The 25,796-nt window shown below is 43.4% G+C and overlaps 2 non-coding genes across 2 annotated transcripts; one reads left to right on the forward strand and one right to left on the reverse strand.

The window, feature by feature from the left end:
* The first annotated feature begins 4,006 nt into the window (after positions 1-4,006).
* Positions 4,007-4,089, forward strand: trnal-cag (transfer RNA leucine (anticodon CAG)). Its single transcript has one exon. It is a non-coding gene; the product is annotated as a tRNA-Leu (tRNA).
* A 439-nt stretch (positions 4,090-4,528) lies between these two features.
* trnak-cuu (transfer RNA lysine (anticodon CUU)) lies at positions 4,529-4,601 on the reverse strand. The gene has a single exon. It is a non-coding gene; the product is annotated as a tRNA-Lys (tRNA).
* Between the last annotated feature and the right edge of the window lie 21,195 nt (positions 4,602-25,796).

Raw genomic sequence — 25,796 nt, forward strand, 5'->3', positions numbered from 1 at the left:
AGAAGTTTCTCCTCATCTCGGTCCTAAATGGCTTACCCCTTTTTCTTAGACTGTGACCCCTGGTTCTGGACTTCCCCGACATCGGGAACATACTTCCTGCATCGAACCTGTCCAATCCCGTCAGAATTTTATGTTTCCATGTAATCCCCTCTCATTCTTCTAAATTCCAGTGAATATAAGTCGAGTTGATCCAGTCTTTCTTTACATGTCAGTCCTGCCCTCCCAGGAATCAGTCTGGTGAACCTTCGCTGCACTCCCTCAATAGCAAGAACGTTCTTCCTCAGATTAGGAGACCAAAACTGTACACAATATTCCAGGTGTGGCCTCACCAAGGCCTGCGTCCGCGCACATACAGAGGCTGAACTCCAGGACATCGTCGACGTATTTACTGAGGCCTATGAAAGCATGGGCCTTACGTTAAACATCCGTAAGACAAAGGTCCTCCACCAGCCTGTCCTCACCGCACAGCACTACCCCCCAATCATCAAGATCCACGGCGCGGCCCTGGACACCATGGACCACTTCCCATATCTCGGGAGCCTCCTATCAACAAGAGCAGGCATCGGCGACGAGATTCAACACGGCCTCCATGCGCCAGTGCAGCCTTCGGCCGCTTGAGGAAAAGAGTGTTTGAAGACCAGGCCCTCAAAACTGCCACCAATCTCATAGTCTACAGGGCTGGAGTAATACCTGCCCTCCTGTAAGGCTCAGAGACATGGACCATGTACAGTAGACACCTCAAGTTGCTGAAGAAATATCACCAACGATGTCTCCGCAAGATCCTACAAATCCCCTGGGAGGACAGATGCACCAACATCAACAGCCTTATTCAGGCTAACATCCCCAGCTTTGAAGCACTGACCACACTCGATCAGCTCCACTGGGCAGGCCACATTGTCCTCATGCCAGACAAGAGACTCCCAAAACAAGTGCTCTACTCGGAGCTCCGTCATGGCAAACGAGCCAAAGGTGGGCAGCATAAACTCTACAAGGACACAATCAAAGCCTCCCTGATAAAGTGCAACATCCCCACTGACACTCAGGAGTCCCTGACCCAAGACCACCCTAAGTGGAGGAAGTGCATCTGAGAGGGCGCTGAGCACCTCGAGTCTCATCGCCGAGTGCATGCAGAAATCAAGTGTAGACAGCAGAAAGAGCGTTCGGCAAACCTGTCCCACCCATCCCTTCCCTCAACGACTATCTGTCCCACCTGTGATAGGGTCTGTGGCTCTAGTATTGGACTGTTCAGCCACCAAAGAACTCATTTTCGGAGTGGAAGCAAGTCTTCCTCGATTCTGAGGGACTGCCTATGTAGATTCCAAAATTCGTGGAAACCCCCCAGTGTTTGGACTCACTGAAAAGGAAATTCGATTTGGGATGAGTAAACATAAAGTTTGTGATTCTAAAAAGCATATGGAAGAAATCTACAATTCTTAATCAAGTTTGGGATTTTAAAAGGCATGTTTGGGCCTGTGGGGAAAAGCTGCAGTGACAGAGGGGTGGGATTTAGAGTTTGGATATTGTAGCTAATCAGTTTGTCTGGGGGAGCTGTTTAACCATAGTCAGGCTCCCAGAAAACATTAGCATTTAAACAATCGACCACGGAAGTACATTATCCACCTTACCCACAGGACCCAAATATCACATCCATATTCCAACACCTTTTCAACATGTATAGAAATATCTGGCTCAGCCCAGACTTCCCGAAGCCAAAGCAGTGCTATTACAATGGACAAGAGTTCATCAGTTCATAAATAAGGAGTATCACCGTCCCAAAGTCTATCAACACCAGATTAAAACATTTAATCAAGTCTCAGTTAGCCAGTCCGCCAAAACTTATACAAAGAAGACCACTTAAATCAATGGGCAGCAAAACTTAAACAAAAGAAACGTTAGATTTGGCACGAAGATTAAGCAGCCTCTCAGAGTATAACTGGGGGCCTATCGTACCAAGAGCAACCTATTTTTCTGACCATTACTTTGCAACAACAAGATCAAGATCGAGAGCACACGGCGAGAAAACACAGGAAGAGACATCACGACATCAGAGAAAAGAACTTCAAAAAACCAATCAGTGGAACATCAATACCAACTGACTTGGTAACAGGCATCAACCGGACCACCGCGACCGACAGACCCAACCAGGAAAATCAACCACTAGAAAACCGGGGTCCACGCAAGTGTTCCACTCTACAATTTGTGCCTCGACTGTCCAGCAGGTAAAAATTACCGAAACAACTTAAAACCCTATTGATGACAAAGGATACCGGCTTCGGGACAGTCAGAATACTTCGTCACAGACAAGGCACCGGAAGGCTGGAAGGTAGATCACACCGGTTGTGGGAGAGCTGGTTGGCGGTGACATGGAAGTGTCTGCAGTGTGCGGGACCAGACTGCTTCCACACATCCACAATGAATGTCCCACCCTTTATTTGGGAAAAGTACAACTGAGAGTGGACAAGTTCCATCCCGGTCAGAGCAATCTGAAGCTTTAACTGACTGACACCCTGGTTTGGGATTGTAATGTCTGTAAGCATGTAATGCTTGTAGCGCCACACTGTGGATGTGGACGTATTGTGTACTGCAACTGTACAGTTAATCATTAAACAGAACAGGCTCTTTCCGGAGAGTTCCGAGAGAGCAGCCTGCATGTTAGGAAGCTGTGTGTGCTGTGCTCTGTGAAGATATCACAGGGATGGCTTGCAATATGTGCATCTATCAGTCTCTGTGGTGCAATGAATTCGGGCGTTCAGCTATTAACTGCAAGGTTGGTGGATCGTAGCCCATTCAGGGACAAAGCCTTTAATTGTTTTTCCCTGAGAATTCGGTGCCGTGCAGTTCCAGGTTGTCATTGTGCGTTTTGGCTGCACGAATATATTCCGCAATCATTGCCAGCTGTGCTGTTATCAAGTTATACCAACTGTTACTTGCATTTTTGCGTGGTTGTTCGTTGTCTCGTCGCCAATTGATATGCTCATAATAAAGAATGAAACTGAGTACTGTGAACAATGAGTAAGTGTGACATTAGCTCCTTTAATAAGACTCCAGAGTGCTTCTATACCGTGCTCCCAATGGATGCTGGGAACCCTTGGGACTCCAACAGGTAGGCCCTCTGGTGGTGGTGTGATACAGATCGCCAAAGGTTAAATACATAACACAAGGTGTGTACGGAAATCAACCATCAAAACTCCTGTCATTAGCCACAGGGGTTTCCGGCAATTTTCTGATCGCAAAGCGCTTTCAGTCCTTGTCCTTAACATTGCAGATGTGGAAATTGGGGAGTTTAATGACTTTGAAAGGTGAACATTGTTGTTTGGTGCAGTTCCGGTCAGAGAAATGTTTGTGAAAGGAACTTTTTGCAGAGAGAGGGATTGAGCATTTCAGCTTGTTGCTGAACACTTCTCTCTGGGCACTGAGCTAAGCAGCAGTTTCCGTAGTGTAGCGGTTATCATGTTTGCCTCACACGCGAAAGGTCTCTGTTGCGAGCCTGTGCGGAAACATTATTTGTGAAGCAAAAACTTGTCTGCAATAAAATTGAACAAAAGCTGTCCAGGGTACATTGTCGCATGAGCAATTAACATTTTAAAACTAATCTACTCAAATACAGAGTGTGTAAAATCAGATCGGGGATAAAACTTCATCAAGGGTTAAAGTTTCACTCATTATTAAAGTTCAGTTATTGAAATTTCGATTGTCCTTGTTCGCATTTCTTTCATTCTGTGAAACAACACTATCGGTTTATACCATCAGATCTAAGTTGCATTTGAAACCCACAAACAGCTCATTAATTATTCGCTCTTCCCCAGTTCCAGAGCTCAGAGGGTTATTGTCCATCCCTGGGATGCAAGCTACCTCAGACCCGGGCCAAACCTCCCCGTGCACCGATCACAGGCTCAGGAAAACCCCGGGGGAGAGGATATCCCGATCACTGGGCCTTCCAGCAACACTGAACAAGCGCCCGGTCTGAAACTTTCCTGAGTAATAACTTGTAACTGAAGCATCAACAGTCAGGATGGCCGAGCGGTCTAAGGTGCTGCGTTCAGGTCGCAGTATCCTTTGGAGGCATGGGTTCAAATCCCACTCCTGACATTCAGTGTTTTTAATTGCAAACTCATTTGTTTTGACACCACTCTGAAGTGCTTTGGGACATCCATCTGACGTAATAAAATTACTCCACTTCAATTGCAAGCGGTGATATCAAATATACTTCCCAAACCGGGAAACGATCCCGGGTGGCTGTAGTGAAAGGAATGGTTTTGTGAAGCATTGAAAGGTGCCCTGTAAATATCTCGCACTGCTAATTTAAACTCACGGTTATAATTTGTTTCAGTGCAAAAGAAGGCAGGCTCGAAGGGCCAAATGGCCGACTCCTGCTCTTGGTTCTTGTGTTCTTATGCAGAGCACAGAACAGATGATTAAATTATCAACTCTCCCTCAGTTCGTATTTCTTTCATTGTGCAAAAGAAGATAATGTGTTCATTAATGATGTTTTCCCGTGAAAGCAACATAAATTTTAAGGAACAGTAATCGACTAACATGGGGCTCAAACCCACAACCCTGAGATTAAGAGTCTCATGCTCTACCGACTGAGCTAGCCGGGCTTCTCAATATCTACCCTGTCAATCCCCTTCAGAATATTGTCCGTTTCAACGAGATCACCTCCGATTCTTCGAAACCCCAGAGAGAATCGACATATTCTGCACAATCTCTCAACATAGGACAGTCCTCTCATCCCAGGAATCAATCTGTTGAACCTCTGTTGCACCACCTCCAAGGCAAGTGTGTCCTTCCTCAGATAAGTACTATGTCAAATATCCTGTTTTTCTGCTGATTCTACTTCCTCCTCCTTTGATAGTCCTTCTCTGTACATTCTGTATTCTGCTTGGTTCTCTACTGAAATATGAGCCTGAAGTTTATCACAAGCTTCCGTTTTTGTGTTTTAGTTGATCTTCATTCATCCACTGAGCTGTAACTAGCTATCATGCTATTTCTGCACCCTGCATGAAAACGTGTCTAGTCGTTACCCGATCTATCTCCTTTTTGAAAGTCTCCCAATGTGCATTTACTGTTTTACCGAGAAATCTTTGGTTTCAATCTACCTGGGCCGGATCCCTTTCAACTCAAAAAATTAGTCCTCCTACAGTTGGGTATTTTCACACATGATTATACCTTCTCCTTTTCCATAACTACTCTAAACCTAATGATATTGTGATCACTGTTTCCTCAATGCTCCTCCACAGAAACATGCTCTACTTAATCCATTTCCGAGATCCAGAACTGCTTTCTTCCCCATCGTGCTGGAAACATACTGATGGAGAAAGTTCTAATACAGATTTCAGGAAATCCTCCCCTGCATTTTCCCTTTGCATGGTTATTTTCCCAGTTTACGTTGAAGTCCCACATTATCACGACAGATCTTGAATCTTTCTGCATTTTATCTAAATTTACACCTCTTTATCCTTCCCACTATTAGGTGGCCGATAACATAATCGCTCATCTAACTTTCTACAGGCACATTCATTTAAAAAAGAATGTCGGATGGGAATAGGGCCACAAATCGATGAACAATATTAAATCACATGAAGCGATGGAAAAATGACATAAAATATGAAATAATTACTTTGCCTCTGTATTTACCAGGGACACAGGGCAGATGGACATGACGGTGGAATAATGTATGGGAAATTATATAACTGCAATAAGTAAAGAGGAGAAATATTAAATGAACAAACCAAATGAAAGGAGGATTCAACCCCTGGTCTGGATGGATTACATCCATACACTTTAAAATAATTCAGCGAAGAGATAGCAGGAGCACTATTACAAATATTTAATGATTAGTTTGAAAAATGTGTCGTGTCAGAGGAATGGCGGATAGCTAACGTAATACTTATATTTGAGATGGAAGATAGAACATGTCCGGGGAACTAAAGACCAGTCAGTGGAACTTCGGTGGTAGGAAAATAATGGAATCTCTGCTAAAGTAGAGAATAGAAGAATATCTATAAACCAAAAATATAATTATGTATAATCAGCGTGGATTCAAAAGCAAAAGTCTTGCTTGACCAACTTCTTTGATTTCATTGAAGAAGTAACAGGGAGAGTAGACCAGGGCAATGTGGTCGATATAGTATATTTAATCTCCAAAAAGTCTTTGATGAGGTACCACATATGAGAATAATGAATAAGGTCAGAGCTTGCGGTGTTTGGGGACAAGTCGTGGATACATCCATAAAAAGAAAATGGAGCACCAAGGGTTAATTCAAGACGGATAGTATTGAAAAGAAGTGAAGTTCTGCTGAACTGGTATCAAACCTTCGTTGGACCACACTTGCAGTACACTGTACAATTCTCATCGCCGTGTTATAAGAACATAAGAACATAAGAATTAGGAACAGGAGTAGGCCATCTAGCCCCTCGAGCCTGCTCCGTCATTCAATAAGATCATGGCTGATCTGGTCGTGGACTCAGCTCCACTTACCCGCCCTCTCCCCGTAACCCTTAATTCCCTTATTGGTTAAAAATCTATCTATCTTTGACTTGAAAACATTCAATGAGCTCGCCTCAACTGCTTCCTTGGGCAGAGAATTCCACAGATTCACAACTCTCTGGGAGAAGAAATTATTTCTCAACTCGGTTTTAAATTGGCTCCTCCGTATTTTGAGGCTGTGCCCCCTAGCTCTAGTCTCCCCTACCAGTGGAAACAACCTCTCAACCTCTATCTTGTCTATCCATTTCATGATTTTAAATGTTTCTATAAGATCACCCCTCATCCTTCTGAACTCCAATGAGTAAAGACCCAGTCTACTCAATCTATCATCATAAGGTAACCCCCTCATTTCTGGAATCAGCCTAGTGAATCGTCTCTGTACCCCTTCCAAAGCTAGTATATCCTTCCTTAAGTAAGGTGACCAAAACTGCACGCAGTACTCCAGGTGCGGCCTTACCAATACCTTATACAGTTGCAGCAGGAACTCCCTGCTTTTGTATTCCATCCCTCTCGCAATGAAGGCCAACATTCCATTCGCGTTCCTGATTACCTGCTGCACCTGCAAACTAACCTTTTGGGATTCATGCACAAGGACCCCCAGGTCCCTCTGCACCACAGCATGTTGTAATTTCTCCCCATTCAAATAATATTCACTTTTACTGTTTTTTTCCCCAAGGTGGATGACCTCACACTTTCCGACATTGTATTCCATCTGCCAAACCTTAGCCCATTCGCTTAACCTATCCAAATCTCCTTGCAGCCTCTCTGAGTCCTCTACACAACCCGCTTTCCCACTAATCTTAGTGTCATCTGCAAATTTTGTTGCACTACACTCTGTCCCCTCTTCTAGGTCATCTATGTATATTGTAAACAGTTGTGGTCCCAGCACTGATCCTTGTGGCACACCACTAACCACTGATTTCCAACCGGAAAAGGACCCATTTATCCCGACTCTCTGCTTTCTGTTAGCCAGCCAATTCTCTATCCATGCTAATACATTTCCACTGACTCCGCGTACCTTTATCTTCTGCAGTAACCTTTTGTGTGGCACCTTATCGAATGCCTTTTGGAAATCTAAATACACCACATCACTCGGTACACCTCTATCCACCATGCTCGTTATCTCCTCAAAGAATTCCAATAAGTTAGTTAAACATGATTTCCCCTTCATGAATCCATGCTGCATCTGCTTGATTGCACTATTCCTATCTAGATGTCCCGCTATTTCTTCCTTAATGATAGTTTCAAGCATTTTCCCCACTACAGATGTTAAACTAACCAGCCTATAGTTAGCTGCCTTTTGTCTGCCCCCTCTTTTAAACAGAGGCGTTACATTAGCTGCTTTCCAATCCTCTGGTACCTCCCCAGAGTCCAGAGAATTTTGGTAGATTATAACGAATGCATCTGCTATAACTTCTGCCATCTCTTTTAATCCCCTGGGATGCATTTCATCAGGACCAGGGGACTTGTCTACCTTCAGTCCCATTAGCCTGTCCAGCACTACCCCCCTAGTGATAGTGATTGTCTCAAGGTCCTCCCTTCCCACATTCCTGTGGCCTGCAAATTTTGGCATGGTTTTTGTGCCTTCCACTGTGAAGACGGAAGCAAATAAATTGTTTAAGGTCTCAGCCATTTCCACATTTCCCATTATTAAATCCCCCTTCTCATCTTCTAAGGGACCAACATTTACTTTAGTCACTCTTTTCCGTTTTATAAATCTGTTAAAGCTTTTACTATCTGTTTTTATGTTTTGCGCAATTTTACCTTCGTAATCTATCTTCCCTTTCTGTATTGCTTTTTTAGTCATTCTTTGCTGTTGCTTAAAATTTTCCCAATCCTCTAGTTTCCCACTAACCTTGGCCAACTTATACGCATTGGTCTTTGATTTGATACTTTCCTTTATTTCCTTGGTTATCCACAGCTGGTTATCCCTTCTCTTGCCGCCCTTCTTTTTCACTGGAATATATTTTTGTTGCGCACTATGAAAGAGCTCCTTAAAAGTCCTCCACTGTTCCTCAATTGTGCCACCGTTTAGTCCTTGCTTCCAGTCTACTTTAGCCAACTCTGCCCTCATCCCACTGTAGTCCCCTTTGTTTAAGCATAGTATGCTCGTTTCTGACACAACTTCCTCATCTTCAATCTGTATTACAAATTCAACCATATTGTGATCACTCATTCCGAGAGGATCTTTTACTATTTTTATTTTTCCTGTCGCGTTACACAGGACCAGATCTAAGATGGCTTGCTCCCTTTTAGGTTCTGTTACATACTGTTCTAAGAAACAATCCCGTTTGCATTCTATGAATTCCTCCTCCAGGCTACCCCGTGCGATTTGATTTGACCAATCGATATGTAGGTTAAAATCCCCCATGACTACTGCCGTTCCTTTTTCACATGCCTCCATTATTCCCTTGATTATTGCCCGCCCCACCGTGAAGTTATTATTTGGGGGCCTATAAACTACGCTGACCAGTGACTTTTTCCCCTTACTATCTCTAATCTGCACCCACAATGATTCAACATTTTGTTCATTGGAGCCAATATCATCCCTCACAACTGCCCTGATATCATCTTTTATTAACAGAGCTACCCCACCTCCTTTCCCTTCTTGTCGATCTTTCTGAATCGTCAGTTACCCATGTATGTTTAATTCCCAGTCTTGGCCACCCTGCAACCATGTTTCTGTAATGGCCACCAAATCATACCCATTTGTAATGATTTGTGCCATCATCTCATTTACTTTATTTCGAATGCTGCGTGCATTTAGGTAGAGTGTTTTCATCCTAGTTTTTAAACCATGATTTTTAGTTTTGACCCCTCCTGCAACCCTTTTATATTCAGTGGCCCTTTTTGTTTCTTGCCTTTAAATCCTTATAAAAAGGATATAGAGGCACTGGAGTGGTTGCAAACACGATTTACAAGAATGATACCAGAAATACGACTTTATACCTATCAGAAAGGGATGAAGAGACTGGATCTCTTTTCTTTTGAAAAGCGAAGTCTGAGGTGTGACCTAATTGAGGTGTATAATATGATAAAAGGTTTTGATTGAGTTGACACAGAGAGAGCGTGTTCACGTGTGGGGAAGAACAACACTGGAACTATCAATATAAGAGAGTCACCAAGAAACCAAGTGGGGAATTCAGCAAAAGTGTCATTACACAGAGATTGGTGAGGAAGTAGTTGAGGCGAAAAGTATAGATTAATTTAAGGGGAGGCTAGATAAGTAACTGAGGAATAAGGGAATAGAGAGTTGCACTGATAGAGTTAGATGTGAAAAGACATGAGGAGGCTCGAGTGGAATATAAACGCCAAATGGGCTATTTCTGTGCTGTATATAATATGTCATTCTATAGGTGACTCACATTCAGAATAATTCTCTAGTGAGAGATAAACCTAGCAATACATGGGCACTGGAGTCTGGTGTTCAACATCGGTTAGTAACCCACATATAATACAATTCTCCAATGTGCAGGGGAGGATGAAAACCCCCTCATTTTACCCAGAAGGAAAAGGGCTGTGGGATCAGTCTGTGCTGTGAATTGAAACCGATGGAAGGAAAACTTTGGGACACAAATGAATTTTAAAAGAGCAGACAAGGCCTGCAGCGGATAAAAGGAGGTGCATTCATGGAGACACCCCCCCGCAGTGTTTGGACTCATAGGAAAGGGAATTTAATTTGGAACTATCTACCAGAAAGTTTGAAATCCTAAAGTGCACATGGAAGAAACTACGAATTTTAATCGAATTTGGGATTTTTTAAAAGATGTATGTTGAGTCTGCAAGAAAAGGGGTGGAGTCAATATCAAAAGGGCCAGTTTGGACATTGGAACTAATCAAATTGTCTGGGAACTGTATACCCTCGAAACTTGCCCCTTCAAAACATTAGCATTTAAACAATGCCACATACATATTCCAACACCTTTTTCATCAGGCATAGAAATATCTGGCTCAGGCCAGACTAGCATAATGGCTACAGGAGGCCAATGCAATCAACACCCACTCAAACCTTGAGTAGGTTAAGATCAGTGGGAAAAAAACCTAAAAACCTAAAACTGCTGCATTTTTCAAAATCAAAAGTCCACCAATGAGAAGAATCGACTTCAGCAGGAGAGGCGGACTGGATAATCTGGCTATAAAAAAAGGGGTTTCTGACGTAGTAGCAGGGAGTGATGATTTTCCCTGCCCTCATCATTCAACAACCACAACCACAAGCCTCTCGACACTGAAGGAAAACCAGTGTCCGAAGACACCGAAAATAGAAGAAACAAACCACCAGACTGCGGAAAGCACAGTAGTGAGTATAACCTCTGGTCCCCAGAACTCCCAACTCAGTTAGGCCAGGAAAGGTGGGAGGTTGGGCATTGTACTGCTAAACTGGTGTAAAGATTTTCGTTGGGTCCGTTTTAGTGGGATTTAGGGGGATTGTTTTGTTGGTGTATGTTGCTGTTTGTTGAGTTACACCTTGTCAAATAAATTGGAAGCCTAAAGTTCCTCTTGGAATCACCTTGTCTCAGTTCGATTGTATTACATCTCTTGATCGTGAGTCTTATGTCAGAACCGTGTAAGGGAAGCTAGGAGCGCCTCGAAAACGCTCAACTGTGTGTCACAGGCTAGGGAAGAAGGGGTTAGGAGTGTTTGACACTCACAGGTGCCTCACAGGCTAAGCATAAGCTGTGGGGACGCACGAGTCTCAAAACCCCCTTCATAAGCTGTGGACACAGTCTCTCCAGGGGTGCTCTTGCAGCACTCAGGGTACCTCACAGGCCAGGCATAAGCTGTGAGGGCAGAAGCCCAGAGAGAGACACCCAAGGTACAACAACCCTGTGAAAACCCCTTACAGCTGTTCAATCTCACCCTTTCCCTTTCCCTTTGCTCTCCTTGAACCTTTGTTGGTTTCTCTCTGTTCCATCACCATTCTCGGTCTTACTGCGTCGGTTAGTGCATAAAATGGTCATGTGACCAAATGCTCTCAGAACTCAACAGGAGCTCGATAATTTCAGCTGAACGTCACACACTGCTTGTAGTGCAAGATTGTGTGTGTGAGAGCGGTTATATCTTCAGATCCTCAGTGGGATTACTTTTGGAGTGCACAGCTCGCAGTCTGGACTGCAAACCGCTCATATTTCCGCTCATATTGCCCTGTCAATATCCACCGTGAGTCTCTGTAATAGCAAACGTAACATTCCTGAAAGCAAAGAGCTGTTTCCAAAACCGAAAACGTGCAGACCAAATGCACTATTTCCTCTTCACACTTCAGACTGCACTTCCTCAGCAGGGACAATGCTAGAAATACACAGCCATCAACAATTGAATAATCGGTGTTTGTAACACAGTAGGAGGCCATTCTGTCCAGCACATATCTGCCAGCGGTTTGTTAGAGTAATCGAACACTACTCCCTCTGCTCTGCTCTCTCCCTCCATAGTCTTGTGTCTTCATCTGAGTCAAATATTGCTCACTTTTGCCTCAGAAGTTGCAGTGGTGTCTGCCTCAAGTACTTCCTGGAGACAAGCATTCCCCTTCCCCAAAAATTCCTCCTGTACAAACATCATTTATTATCTCCTCTTACTCTCTTAATGTTTGTATAAACAGTGGAATAGTGTTTCCAGATTATAGAACATAAGAACATAAGAAATAGGAGCAGGAGTAGGCCATACGGCCCTCGAGCCTGCTCCGCCATTTAATAAGATCATGGCTGATCCAATCATGGACTCAGCTCCACTTCCCCGCCAGCTCCCCATAAGCCCTTATCCCATTATCGTTTAAGAAACGATTTCTGTCTTAAATTTATTCAACGCCCCAGCTTCCACAGCTCTCTGAGGCAGTGAATTCCACAGATTTACAATCCTCTGAGAGAAGAAATTTTTCCTCATCTGCGTTTTAAATGGGTGGCCCCTTATTCTAAGATCATGCCCTCTAGTTCTAGTCTCCCCCATCAGTGGAAACATCTTCTCTGCATCCATCTTGTCAAGTCCTCTCAAAATCTTATACGTTTCAATAAGATCACCTCTCATTCTTCTGAACTCCAATGAGTAAAGGCCCAACCTACTCAACCTTTCCTCATTAGTCAACATAGAAACATAGAAACATAGAAAATAGATGCAGGTGTAGGCCATTCGGCCCTTCGAACTTGCACCACCATTCAATATGATCATGGCTGATCATTCAGCTCAGTACCCCTTTCCTGCTTTCTCTCCATACCCTTGATCCCTTTAGCCGTGAGGGCCATATCTAACTCCCACTTGAATATATCGAATGAACTGGCATCAACAACTATCTGCAGTAGGGGATTCCACAGGTTCACAACTCTCTGAATGAGGACATTTTTCTTCATCTCTGTCCTAAATGGCTTACCCCTTATCCTTAGACTATGTCCCCTGGTTCTGGACTTTCCCAACATTGGGAACATTCTTCTTGCATTTAACCTGTCCCGTCCTGTCAACCCGCTCCTCTCCGGAATCAACCTAGTGAACCTTCTCCGAACTGCCTCCAAAGCAAGTATATCCTTTCGTAAATATGGAAACCAAAACTGCACGCAGTATTCCAGGTGTGGCCTCACCAATACCCTGTATAATTGTTGCAAGGCTTTCCTGCTTTTATACTCCATCCCCTTTGTAATAATGGCCAAGATTGCATTGGTCTTCCTGATCACTTGCTGTATCTGCATACTATTCTTTTGTGTTTCATGCACAAGTACCCCCAGGTACCGCTGCATTGCAACATTTTGCAACCTTTCCCCATTTAAATAATAGCTTGCTCTTTGATTTTTCAGCCAAAGTGCATTACCTCACACTTTCCGACATTATACTCCATCTGCCAAATGTTTGCCCACTCACTTAGCCTGGGGCAACTGCGGGACCAGACCGCTTCCAGGCATCCACAATGAAGCACGCTTTATTTTGGAAACGTAAAGCTGAGAGTGGACAAGTTCCAAACTGGTCAGAGCAATCTGAAGCTTTAAGTCATTGACACCCTGGTTAAAGATGTCTTGTAACATGTGCTTGCATCAGTCTCTGTGGCACAATGGGTTAGTGTGTTCGGCTGTTAACTGTTCGAGCCCACCCTGGGAAAAAGCCTTTAACTGTTAATTTTCCCTCTGAGGATTCAGTGCCCCACAGTTCCAGGTTGTCAATGTGCATTTTGGCTGCACGAATATATTCCGCAAACATTGCCAGCTGCACTGTTATCCAGTGAGTTCCCACTCCAATACATTTGGGAGCATTCAGTTTGAGTAAAACGATTAAAAAAATAGACTGATCATGTTCCTGCAGCAAACACATTGGAAATAAATGTCATCATTAGGTTTGAAGATACTGTTGGAAATTGATTCTATGGATACATATATAGAACTGGAACATGCCATCGCACCATGTGACACGATATTTAATTTCTGGCTATTGTACAGATGGTATTAGGGGAAACAATTCAGAATACGCTGGATAATTTTAATGATATTTTACCTGCATCTAATAATGAATATTTGTTGAAGAGAAATGCACCATCACCGTTTTGTCATTTGATCTCTCCTGCCTTCCACCCTGCCCTCCCCCATTTCCCTGCCTCTGCACTTGCTTAAAACTTGTTGCAACTCGAACATTTCCCAGTTCTGGAAGGGAACTTGGGACTTCCAGCGGGAGTTTAAAGACTCTGTAGTGGATATTTTTCTCCGTCTGACTTCTGCCATTTGGAACGGTGAAATGTTTGTTAAAGAGAGTCAGTGCAGAAGATTCACCATTTCACCTTATTCCTGAACACTGCCTTCTTACCTGAGGACAAAACGTTTCAAACAGTGCATTCCAGATCGTAACATCTCGCTGAGTAAAAATATATCTCCTCTCCCCACATCCCCCGCCCTGGATTTTTCCTTTTACCAATTATCTTATGTCTGTGTCCTCTGGTTACCGACACTCCTGCCCGTGGAAACAGTTTCCCCATAATTCTGAAAACCTCTATTAAATTTCCCCTCAACTGTGATTTCTGGGGTTCAATGTGAGGAAGGGTCAGTTCATCCACTTTGTACCGAAGAATGATCGGCCGGGGCATGATCTAAAAACATTATGTTAGAGAATATTTTTTCTGTGCAGTAGCCGGTCCTGTTAATTTTAACAAAAGTTGCATCGGATTCCTGGAGTCATAAGCACTTAAAATTTAAACCATTCTCCTAAAATACAGTGTGTAAATGAGATAGGGATAAAAGTTCATCACATGGAAAGAGAAAATAAATGATTGAAGCCACCACTGTCCCTCAGTAACCACATTATAATTTCTTTCATTCTGCAAAAGAAAGTTATCAGTCAATTGATGGTGATTAAATGAATTCTTATTTTTCACATTAGCTGCATGTCATCAATTATATACGGTTTAATTTGATAATCGTGTTGTAAATATTATCTCCCTGACCAAGAATCGAACCTGTGTTGCAATGGTGTAAGGGGTGGATTCAGCAAATCATTTGAATATGATCTCAAAGTGGCGTGAATTTATGATCACGGTTACAATTTGTTTTGGTGTGAATCAAGTGGATTGAAAATGACAATAATGTCACCAACTATAACGATGCAGCAATAAAACAATTTATAATTTGCTGGTGGTCTCGTGGTAAGGGCTTGGTGATTTCACCACTCTGTCCTGGGTTTGATTCCCACCCTGGGAAGTTGCACTTTCAATTCAAAACCTTACAAAAACAAAAATTCATCTATTATGCAAATCATGTATAACAAATAAGAATTATTGATTTAAACATTATTATGTTCTATGAAATTATTAGAATCTATGAAATTCTTTTGTAAAACTTCAACCATTTATTTTGCCCTGAGCATGTGAGGAATTTTTATCCCTATCTCATTGGGGTTAATTTGGTCCAAATGATGAACCAGGGCACTGGGTGAGGCAAAGGTTTCTATAGTGTAGCGGTAATCACGTTTGCCTCACACATGAAATGTCCCCGGCGCGTGCTTTATTTTAGAATATATTTGCTGTAAAATAAATTGAACAGAAGTAGCCCCAAGTTCCCTGTCTTATGAGCAATGAACATTTTCAATCTCCGAAAATACAGAGTGTGTAAATTCAGATCGGGAATAACATTTCATCCTGTAATTATTAAAGTTCAGTTATTGAAGTTTCGACTGTCCTTCAGTCACATTCCGAACTCGGGCTCCCTCTGTGAGCGCCTAACGACTAAATGAGCAGGACACACGTTGTAGAGTTTAATTCTGGACTTAATATTTTCTTTGCTGTTTCACAATAACCAGATCTATGCTCCAAAACCCATCTCACTGTTTCCCGGTGTCAGGCAGAGAAACACATGAGACCGAATCAATGACTTTGCTTTTTCGACCCGTCTTCTGAAGCGCCGCACGGTCCCACTCCGACAGTCAATGAACTGTTGGGACGTTAGTGTATCCAGGCTGTGGGTGGCCACCCCGAGCGCAGCAGAGGGGTTTCTATATTAGATCTGGGTGGGGACAGTATTTCCCCTTCTGTCTTCCTCTTGTCTGTATCCCTCTGCTTTGGTTTCTGTAATTATTCCTCCGGCCTCATTTTATGTGTTTGAAGCGGAACAAAAGATTAAGTGACGACACTCTGGAACAATTTCGTGAAGTGAAATAAAGTGCAATTAAAGAATAAGGGAGAAGCCACTGTCGCCCTTTTGACAGGAGAATAAACTCGCCCATGGCTGTTCATCCACAGCAAGTTTAAACATAATCTTCCTGCACGGGATCCTTTCGCGTGGAAAGCAAACGTGATAACGGCTCCACTGCGGAAACCGCTCTGACCAGAAGTACAGCAGAGGGCAGCTGACCAGTGAATGCCTTCTGTGCTGATCGGGAATGTGCTGGCTCACCTTAAACAACTTCTGTCCCTCACTGGCAACTGTCAATCCTTCTCCTCCGCTGCCCTTTACACAAACATGTCACTGATCCCCACCCACCACCCCACATCCCCATCGTGCTATCTTCCATGTTAGCACAGTGGGGCCGCGGAGACACCTATTCTCTCCCCGCGGTTAGTGAATTCAGTCAGTCTGTAAAATTAAAGGGGAACAAGTGTCCCGCAAAGGGCACGGGAAGGAAGAGAGTCTGTAACCTGGGTTTAATTGTTTGTCAAAGGCTACCTGTCCTGTTGTGTATTTCCAGCAGTTTCCTACTTTCACAGGTGGAGATACCGGGGCTGGACCATGCTCCTCAAATACAATGAGGTCGGGATAAAAGTTCCTCACGTACTCAGGGCAAAATAATTGATTGAATTTCTACAATGGATTAATGAATGATGTTTAAATCAATGAATCTTTTTTTCCACATGCGATGCATGTAACTCTTTCTCATAAGGTTTTAATTTTGATGGAAGTGCAATTTCCCTGGCCGGAAATCGACCCAGGGCCGTGGTGGTGAGAGCGCCGAATCCTAATCACTGGACCACCAGGGAACGCTGCATTGCTGCATCGCTGCATCGTAATGCTTGGTGTCATTATTGTCCTTTTCTTTAAACATAATAACTTAATTTATTTCTAGTCGGCTGGAAGTCAGAACATGATCCAAAAATGTAATTGTTTTACTTGAGCTGAATGCTCAGTAAAGTAATGGAGTGGGAACTCACTGGATAACAGCACAGCTGTCAATGTTTGCAGAATATATTCGTGCAGCCAAAACGCACAATGACAACCTGGATCTGTGCGGCACCGAATCCTCGGGGAAAAAACAGTTAAAGGCTTCACCCCTGGGTGGGCTCAAACCACCAACCTTTCGGATAAAAACCGAATGCACTAACCCATTGCATCACAGAGACTGATGGAAGAACACATTGCAAGACATGCAAAACCAGGGTGTCAATCAGTTAAAGCTTTGGATTGCTCTGACCGGGATGGAACTTGTCCACTCTCAGTTGTAATTTTCCAAATAAAGGGTGGGAGATTCATTGTGGATGTGTGGAAGCAGTCTGGTCCCGCACACTGCAGACACTTCCATGTCACCGCCAACCAGCTCTCCTGCAACAGGGGTATCTGACAATTCAGAAGGATAGACAAGAAGGGAAAGGAGGTGGGGTAGCTCTGTTAATAAAGGATGATGTCAGCGAGATGTCCGTGAGAGATGATATTGACTCGAATGAACAAAATGTTGAATCATTGTGGGTGGAGATTAGAGATAGTGAGGGGAAAACGTCACTGGTGGGCGTAGTTTATAGGCCCCCAAATAATAACTTCACGGTGGGGCGGACAATAAACAAGGGAATAATGGAGGAATGTGAAAAAGGAACGGCAGTAATCATGGGGGATTTTAACCGATATATCGATTGGTCAAATCAAATCGCACGGGGTAGCCTGGAGGAGGAATTCATAGAATGCATGCAGGATTGTTTCTTAGAACATTATGTTACCGAACCTACAAGGGAGCAAGCTATCTTCGATTTGGTCCTGTGTAATGAGACAGGAATAATAAACGATCTCTCAGTAAAAGATGCTCTCCGAATGAGTGATCACAGTATGGTTGAATTTGTAATACAGATTGATGGTGAGGAAGTAGTGTCTCAAACAAGCATACTATGCTTAAACAAAGGGGACTACAGTGGGATAAGGGCCGAGTTAGCTAAAGTAGACTGGGAACATAGACTAAACGGTGGCACAATTGAGGAACAGTGGAGGACTTTTAAGGAGCTCTTTCATAGTGCTCAACAAAAATATATTCCAGTGACAAAGAAGGGCGGTAAGAGAAGAGATAACCAGCCTTGGATAATCAAGGAAATAAAGGAGAGTATCAAATTAAAAACCAATGCGTATAAGGTGGCCAAGGTTAGTGGGAAACTAGAAGATTGGGAAAATTTTAAATGACAGCAAAGTATGACGAAGAAAGCAATAAAGAAAGGAAAGATAGATAACAAAAGTAAACTTGCGCAAAACATAAAAACAGATAGTAAAAACTTTTACCGATATATAAAAAGGAAATGAGTGACTAAAGTAAATGTTGGTCCTTTAGAAGATGAGAAGGGGGATTTAGGAATGGGAAATGTGGAAATGGCTGAGACCTCAAACAATTATTTTGCTTCGGTCTTCACAGTGGAAGACACAAAAACCATGCCAAAAATTGCTGGTCACGGGAATGTGGGAAGGGAGGACCTTGAGACAATCACTATCACTAGGGAGGTGGTGCTGGACAGGTTAATGGGACTCAAGGTAGACAAATCCCCTGGTCCTGATGAAATACTTCCCAGGGTATTAAAAGAGATGGCGGAAGTTATTGCAGATGCATTCGTTATAATCTACCAAAATTCTCTGGACTCTGGGGAGGTGCCAGCGGATTGGAAAGCAGCTAATGTAACGCCTCTGTTTAAAAAAGGGGGCAGACAAAAGGCAGGTAACTATAGGCCAGTTAGTTTAACATCTGTAGTGGGGAAAATGCTTGAAGCTATCATTAAGGAAGAAATAGCGGGACGTCTAGATAGGAATAGTGCAATCAAGCAGACGCAACATGGATTCATGAAGGGGAAATCATGTTTAACTAATTTACTGGAATTCTTTGAGGATATAACGAGCATGGTGGATAGAGGTGTACCGATGGATGTGGTGTATTTAGATTTCCAAAAGGCATTCGATAAGGTGCCACACAAAAGGTTACTGCAGAAGATAAAGGTACGCGGAGTCAGCGGAAATGTATTAGCATGGATAAAGAATTGGCTGCCTAACAGAAAGCAGAGAGTTGGGATAAATGGGTCTTTTTCAGGTTGGAAATCGGTGGTTAGTGATGTGCCACAGGGATCGGTGCTGGGGCCACAACTGTTTACAATATACACAGATAACCTGGAGGAGGGGACAGAGTGTAGTGTAACAAAATTTGCAGATGACACAAAGATTAGTGGGGTAGCAGGTTGTGCAGAGGACACAGAGAGGCTGCAAAGAGATTTAGATAGGTTAATCGAATGGGCTAAGGTTTGGCAGATGGAATACAATGTTGGAAAATGTGAGGTCATCCACCTTGGAAAACAAAATAGTAAAAGGGAATATTATTTGAATGGGGAGAAATTACAACATGCTGTGGTGCAGAGGGACCTGGGGGTCCTTGTGCATGAATCCCAAAAAGTTAGTTTGCAGGTGCAGCAGGTAATCAGGAAGGCGAATGCAATGTTGGCCTTCATTGCAAGAGAGATGGAGTACAAAAGCAGGGAGGTCCTGCTATAACTGTACAGGGTATTGGTGAGGCCGCACCTGGAGTACTGTGTGCAATTTTGGTCACCTTACTTAAGGAAGGATATACTAGCCTTGGAGGGGGTACAGAGACGATTCACTAGGCTGATTCCGGAGATGAGGGAGTTACCTTATGATGATAGATTGAGTAGACTGTGTTTTTACTCGTTGGAGTTCAGAATGATGAGGGTTGATCTTAAAGAAACATTTAAAATAATGAAAGGGATAGACAAGGTAGAGACAGAGAGGTTGTTTCCACTGGTCGGGGAGACTAGAACTAGGGGGCACAGCCTCAAAATATGGGGGAGCCAATTTAAAACCGAGTTGAGAAGGAATTTCTTCTCCCAGACGGATGTGAATCTGTGGAATTCTCTGCCCGGGGAAGCAGTTGAGGCTAGCTCATTGAATTATTCATATCACAGATAGATAGATTTTTAACCAATAAGGAAATTAACAGTTATGGGGAGCGGGCGGGTAAGTGGAGCTGAGTCCACGGCCAGATCAGCCATGATCTTGTTGAATGGCGGAGCAGGCTCGAGGGCCTAGATGGCCTACTCCTGTTCCTAATTCTTATGTTCTTATGAAACATCTTCTCTGCATCCACCTTGTCGAGCCCCCTCATAATCTTATATGTTTCAATAAGATCACCTCTCACTCTTCTGAATTCCAATGAGTAGAAGCCCAACCTACTCAACCTTTCCTTATAAGACAACCCCCTCATCTCCAGAATCAACCGTGTGAACCTTCTCTGAACTGCCTCCAAAGCAAGGGGATTCAATTGTAAGGGGAATAGATAGGCGTTTCTGCGGCCGCAACCGAGACTCCAGGATGGTATGTTGCCTCCCTGGTGCAAGGGTCAAGGATGTCTCGGAGCGGGTGCAGCACATTCTAAAAAGGAAGGGAGAACAGCCAGTTGTCGTGGTGCACATTGGTACCAACGACATAGGTAAAAAAAGGGATGAGGTCCTACGAGACGAATTTAAGGAGCGAGGAGCTAAATTAAAAAGTAGGACCTCAAAAGTAGTAATCTCGGGATTGCTACCAGTGCCACATGCTAGTCAGAGTAGGAATCGCAGGATAGCGCAGATGAATACGTGGCTTGAGCAGTGGTGCAGCAGGGAGGGATTCAAATTCCTGGGGCATTGGAACCGGTTCTGGGGGAGGTAAGACCAGTACAAACCGGACGGTCTGCATCTGGGCAGGACCGGAACCAATGTCCAAGGGGGAGTGTTTGCTAGTGCTGTTGGGGAGGAGTTAAACTAATATGGCAGGGAGATGGGAACCAATGCAGGAAGACAGAGGGATACAAAATGGAGACAGAAGCAAAGGACAGAAAGGAGATGAGTAAAAGTGGAGGGCAGAGAAACCCAAAGCCAAAAATAAAAAGGGCCAATGAACAGCAAAATTCTAAAGGGTCAAAGTGTAATAAAAAGGCAAGCCTGAAAGCTCGGTGCCTCAATGCGAGGAGTATTCGGAACCCAGGAGAGGGCTCTGAGCTAGTTAGAGTGGGTGAGAGCGCAGATGAAAAGGACCCCAAGAAAGAATACAAAAGGCAGGAGGCAACAGAGCAGAGTAGCACTGGGGTAAGTGTAAACCACAAGGAGATAGGAAGGGACAATATGTATGCATATAAAGGGGCTGCAGGAGGCGTCAAAACTAAAAATCATGGTTTAAAAGCTAGTATTAAAACACTCTACCTAAACACATGCAGCATTCGAAATAAAGAAAATGAGTTGACGGCACAAATCATGACAAATGGGTATGATTTGGTGGCCATTACAGAAACGTGGTTGCAGGATGGCCAAGACTGGGAATTAAACATAGAGGGGTATCTGACAATTCGGAAGGATAGACAAGAAGGGAAAGGAGGTGGGGTAGCTCTGTTAATAAAGGATGATATCAGGGCAGTTGTGAGAGATGATATTGACTCGAATGAACAAAGTGTTGAATCATTGTGGGTGGAGATTAGAGATAGTGAGGGGAAAAAGTCACTGGTGGGCGTAGTTTATAGGCCCCCAAATAATAACTTCACGGTGGGACGGACAATAATCAAAGGAATAATGGAGGAATGTGAAAAAGGAACGGCAGTAATCATGGGGGATTTTAACCGACATATCGATTGGTCAAATCAAATCGCACGGGGTAGCCTGGAGGAGGAATTCATAGAATGCATACAGGATTGTTTCTTGGAACAGTATGTTACCGAACCTACAACGGAGCAAACTATCTTACATCTGGTCCTGTGTAATGAGACAGGAATAATAAATGATCTCTCAGTAAAAGATGCTCTCCGAATGAGTGATCACAGTATGGTTGAATTTGTAATACAGATTGATGGTGAGGAAGTAGTGTCTCAAACAAGCATACTATGCTTAAACAAAGGGGACTACAGTGGGATGAGGGCCGAGTAAGCTAAAGTAGACTGGGAACATAGACTAAACGGTGGCACAATTGAGGAACAGTGGAGGACTTTTAAGGAGCTCTTTCATAGTGCTCAACAAAAATATGTTCCAGTGAAAAAGAAGGGCGGTAAGAGAAGGGATAACCAGCCTTGGATAATCAAGGAAATAAAGGAGAGTATCAAATTAAAAACCAATGCGTATAAGGTGGCCAAGGTTAGTGGGAAACTAGAAGATTGGGAAAATTTTAAACGACAGCAAAGTATGACTAAGAAAGCAATAAAGAAAGGAAAGATAGATAACGAAAGTAAACTTGCGCAAAACATAAAAACAGATAGTAAAAACTTTTACCGATATATAAAAAGGAAAAGAGTGACTAAAGTAAATGTTGGTCCCTTAGAAGATGAGAAGGGGGATTTAATAATGGGAAATGTGGAAATGGCTGAGACCTTAAACAATTATTTTGCTTCGGTCTTCACAGTGGAAGACACAAAAACCATGCCAAAAATTGCTGGTCACGGGAATGTGGGAAGGGAGGACCTTGAGACAATCACTATCACTAGGGGGGTAGTGCTGGACAGGCTAATGGGACTCAAGGTATACAAGTACCCTGGTCCTGATGAAATGCATCCCAGGGTATTAAAAGAGATGGCGGAAGTTATAGCAGATGCATTCGTTATAATCTACCAAAATTCTCTGGACTCTGGGGAGGTGCCAGCAGATTGGAAAGCAGCTAATGTAACGCCTCTGTTTAAAAAAGGGGGCAGACAAAAGGCAGGTAACTATAGGCCAGTTAGTTTAACATCTGTAGTGGGGAAAATGCTTGAAGCTATCATGAAGGAAGAAATAGCGGGACGTCTAGATAGGAATAGTGCAATCAAGCAGACGCAACATGGATTCATGAAGGGGAAATCATGTTTAACTAATTTACTGGAATTCTTTGAGGATATAACGAGCATGGTGGATAGAGGTGTACGATGGATGTGGTGTATTTAGATATCCAAAAGGCATTCGATAAGGTGCCACACAAAAGGTTACTGCAGAAGATAAAGGTACGCGGAGTCAGCGGAAATGTATTAGCATGGATAAATAATTGGCTGCCTAACAGAAAGCAGAGAGTCGGGATAAATGGGACTTTTTCAGGTTGGAAATCAGTGGTTAGTGATGTGCCATAGGGATCGGTGCTGGGCCCACAACTGTTTACAATATACAAAAAATGACATGGAGGAGGGGACAGAGTGCAGTGTAATAAAATTTGCAGATGACACAAAGATTAGTGGGGTAGCGGGTTGTGCAGAGGACACAGAGAGGCTGCAAAGAGATGGGCTAAGGTTTGGCAGATGGAATACAATGTTGGAAAATGTGAGGTCATCCACCTTGGAAAACAAAATAGCAAAAGGGAATATTATTTGAATGGGGAGAAATTACAACATGCTGCGGTGCAGAGGGACCTGGGGGTCCTTGTGCATGAATCCCAAAATGTTAGTTTGCAAGTGCAGCAGATAATCAGGAAGGCGAATGGAATGTTGGCCTTCATTGCGAGAGGGATGGAGTACAAAAGCAGGGAGGTCCTGCTGCAACTGTACAGGGTATTGGTGAGGCCGCACCTGGAGTACTGCGTGCAGTTTTGGTCACATTACTTAAGGAAGGATATACAAGCCTTGGAGGGGGTACAGAAACGATTCACCTGGCTGATTCCGGAGATGAGGGGGTTACCTTATGATGATAGATTGAGCAGACTGGGTCTTTACTCGTTGGAGTTCAGAAGGATGAGGGGTGATCTTTTAGAAACATTTAAAATAATGAAAGGGGTCGACAAGATAGAGGCAGAGAGGTTGTTTCCACTGGTCGGGGAGACTAGAATTCGGGGCACAGCTTAAAAATATGGGGGAGCCAATTTAAAACCGAGTTGAGAAGGAATTTCTTCTCCCAGAGGGTTGTGAATCTGTGGAATTCTCTGCCCAGAGAAGCAGTTGAGGCTAGCTCATTGAATTATTCATATCACAGATAGATAGATTTTTAACCAATAAGGGAATTCAGGGTTATGGGGAGCGGGCGGGTAAGTGGAACTGAGTCCACGGCCAGATCAGCCATGATCTTTTTAAATGAGGGAGCAGGCTCAAGGGGCTAGATGGCCTACTCCTGTTCCTAATTTTTATGTTCTTATGTTCTTATCCTTTTTTAAATATGGAAACCAAAACTGTACTAAGTACTCCAGGTGTGGCCTCACCAATACCCTGTATAACTGTAGCAGGACTTCCCAGCTTTTTTATACCATCCCCTTTGCAATAAAGGCCAAGATTCCATTGGCTTTCCTGATCACTTGCTTTACCTGCAGATTAACCTTTTGTGTTTCTTGCACAAGTACCCCAAGACCCCACTGTACTGCAGCACTTTGCATTCTCTCTCCATTTCAATAATAACCTGCTCTTTGGTTTTTTCTGCCAAAGTGCATGACCTTACACTTTCCAACATTATACTCCATCTGTCAAATTTTTGCCCACTCACTTAGCTTGTCTATGTCTTTTTGCAGATTTTTTGTGTCCTCCTCACACGTTGCTTTTCCTCCCATCTTTGTATCATCAGCAAACTTGGCTATGTTACACTCGGTCCCTTCTTCCAAGTCGTTAATATAGATTGTAAATAGTTGGCGTCCCAGCACTGATCCCTGCGGCACATCACCAGTTACTGATTGCCAACCCGAGAATAAACCATTTATCCCGACTCTCTGTTTTCTGTTAGTTAGCCAATCCTCTATCCATGCTATTATATTACCCCCAACACCATGAACTTTTATCTTGTGCAGTAACCTTTTATGTGGTACCTTGTCAAATGCTTTCTGGAAGTCCAAATGCACAACATCCACTGGTTCCCCTTTATCCACCCTGTTCATTACATCCTCAAAGAACTCCAGCAAATTTGTCAAACATGACTTGCCCTTCATAAATCCATGCTGACTCTGCCTGACCGAATTTTGCTTTTCCAAATGTCCTGTTATTGCTTCTTTAATAATGGACTCCAACATTTTCCCAACCATAGATGTTAGGCTAACTCGTCTATACTCTCCTGCTTTTTGTCTGCCTCCTTTTTTAAATAGGGGCGTTACATTTGCAGTTTTTCAATCTGTTGGGACATCCCCAGAATCCAGGGAATTTTGGTAAATTACACCCAATGCATCCACAATCCCTGTCGCTAATTTTCTTAAGACCCTAGGATGCAATTCATCAGGTCCAAGGGATTTGTCTGCCTTTAGTCCCATTATCTTACTGAGTACCACCTCCTTAGTGATTGTGATTGTGTTAAGTTCCTCCCACAATAGCTCCTTGACTTTCCACTGTTGGAATATTGTTTGTGTCCTCTGCCGTAAAGATCGATACAAAATGTTTGCCTTTACTTGCCGAGTCATAGAATATAAGAGCAGGGAGCTTATGCTTCAATTCTATAATACTTTGTTTCGGCCACAGCTGGAGTACTGCATGCAGGAGATTTACAAGGATGCTGCGTGGAATGGAGAATCTTAATTATGAGGACAGATTGGATAGGCTGTGTTTCTTCTCATTGGAACAGAGAAGGTTGAGAGGAGATCTCATTGAGGTGTACAAAATATTGAGGGGCCTGGACACAGTGGATAGTAAAGGCCTATTTCCATTGGTGGAGGGGTCTATTATGAGGGGGCATAGTTTTAAGTTGGTTGGTGGAAAGTTAAGAGGGGATTTGAGATGGGCGGGGGGC

The sequence above is a fragment of the Pristiophorus japonicus genome, chromosome 20, assembly GCF_044704955.1.
Source record: "Pristiophorus japonicus isolate sPriJap1 chromosome 20, sPriJap1.hap1, whole genome shotgun sequence".
Lineage (NCBI taxonomy): Eukaryota > Metazoa > Chordata > Chondrichthyes > Pristiophoridae > Pristiophorus > Pristiophorus japonicus.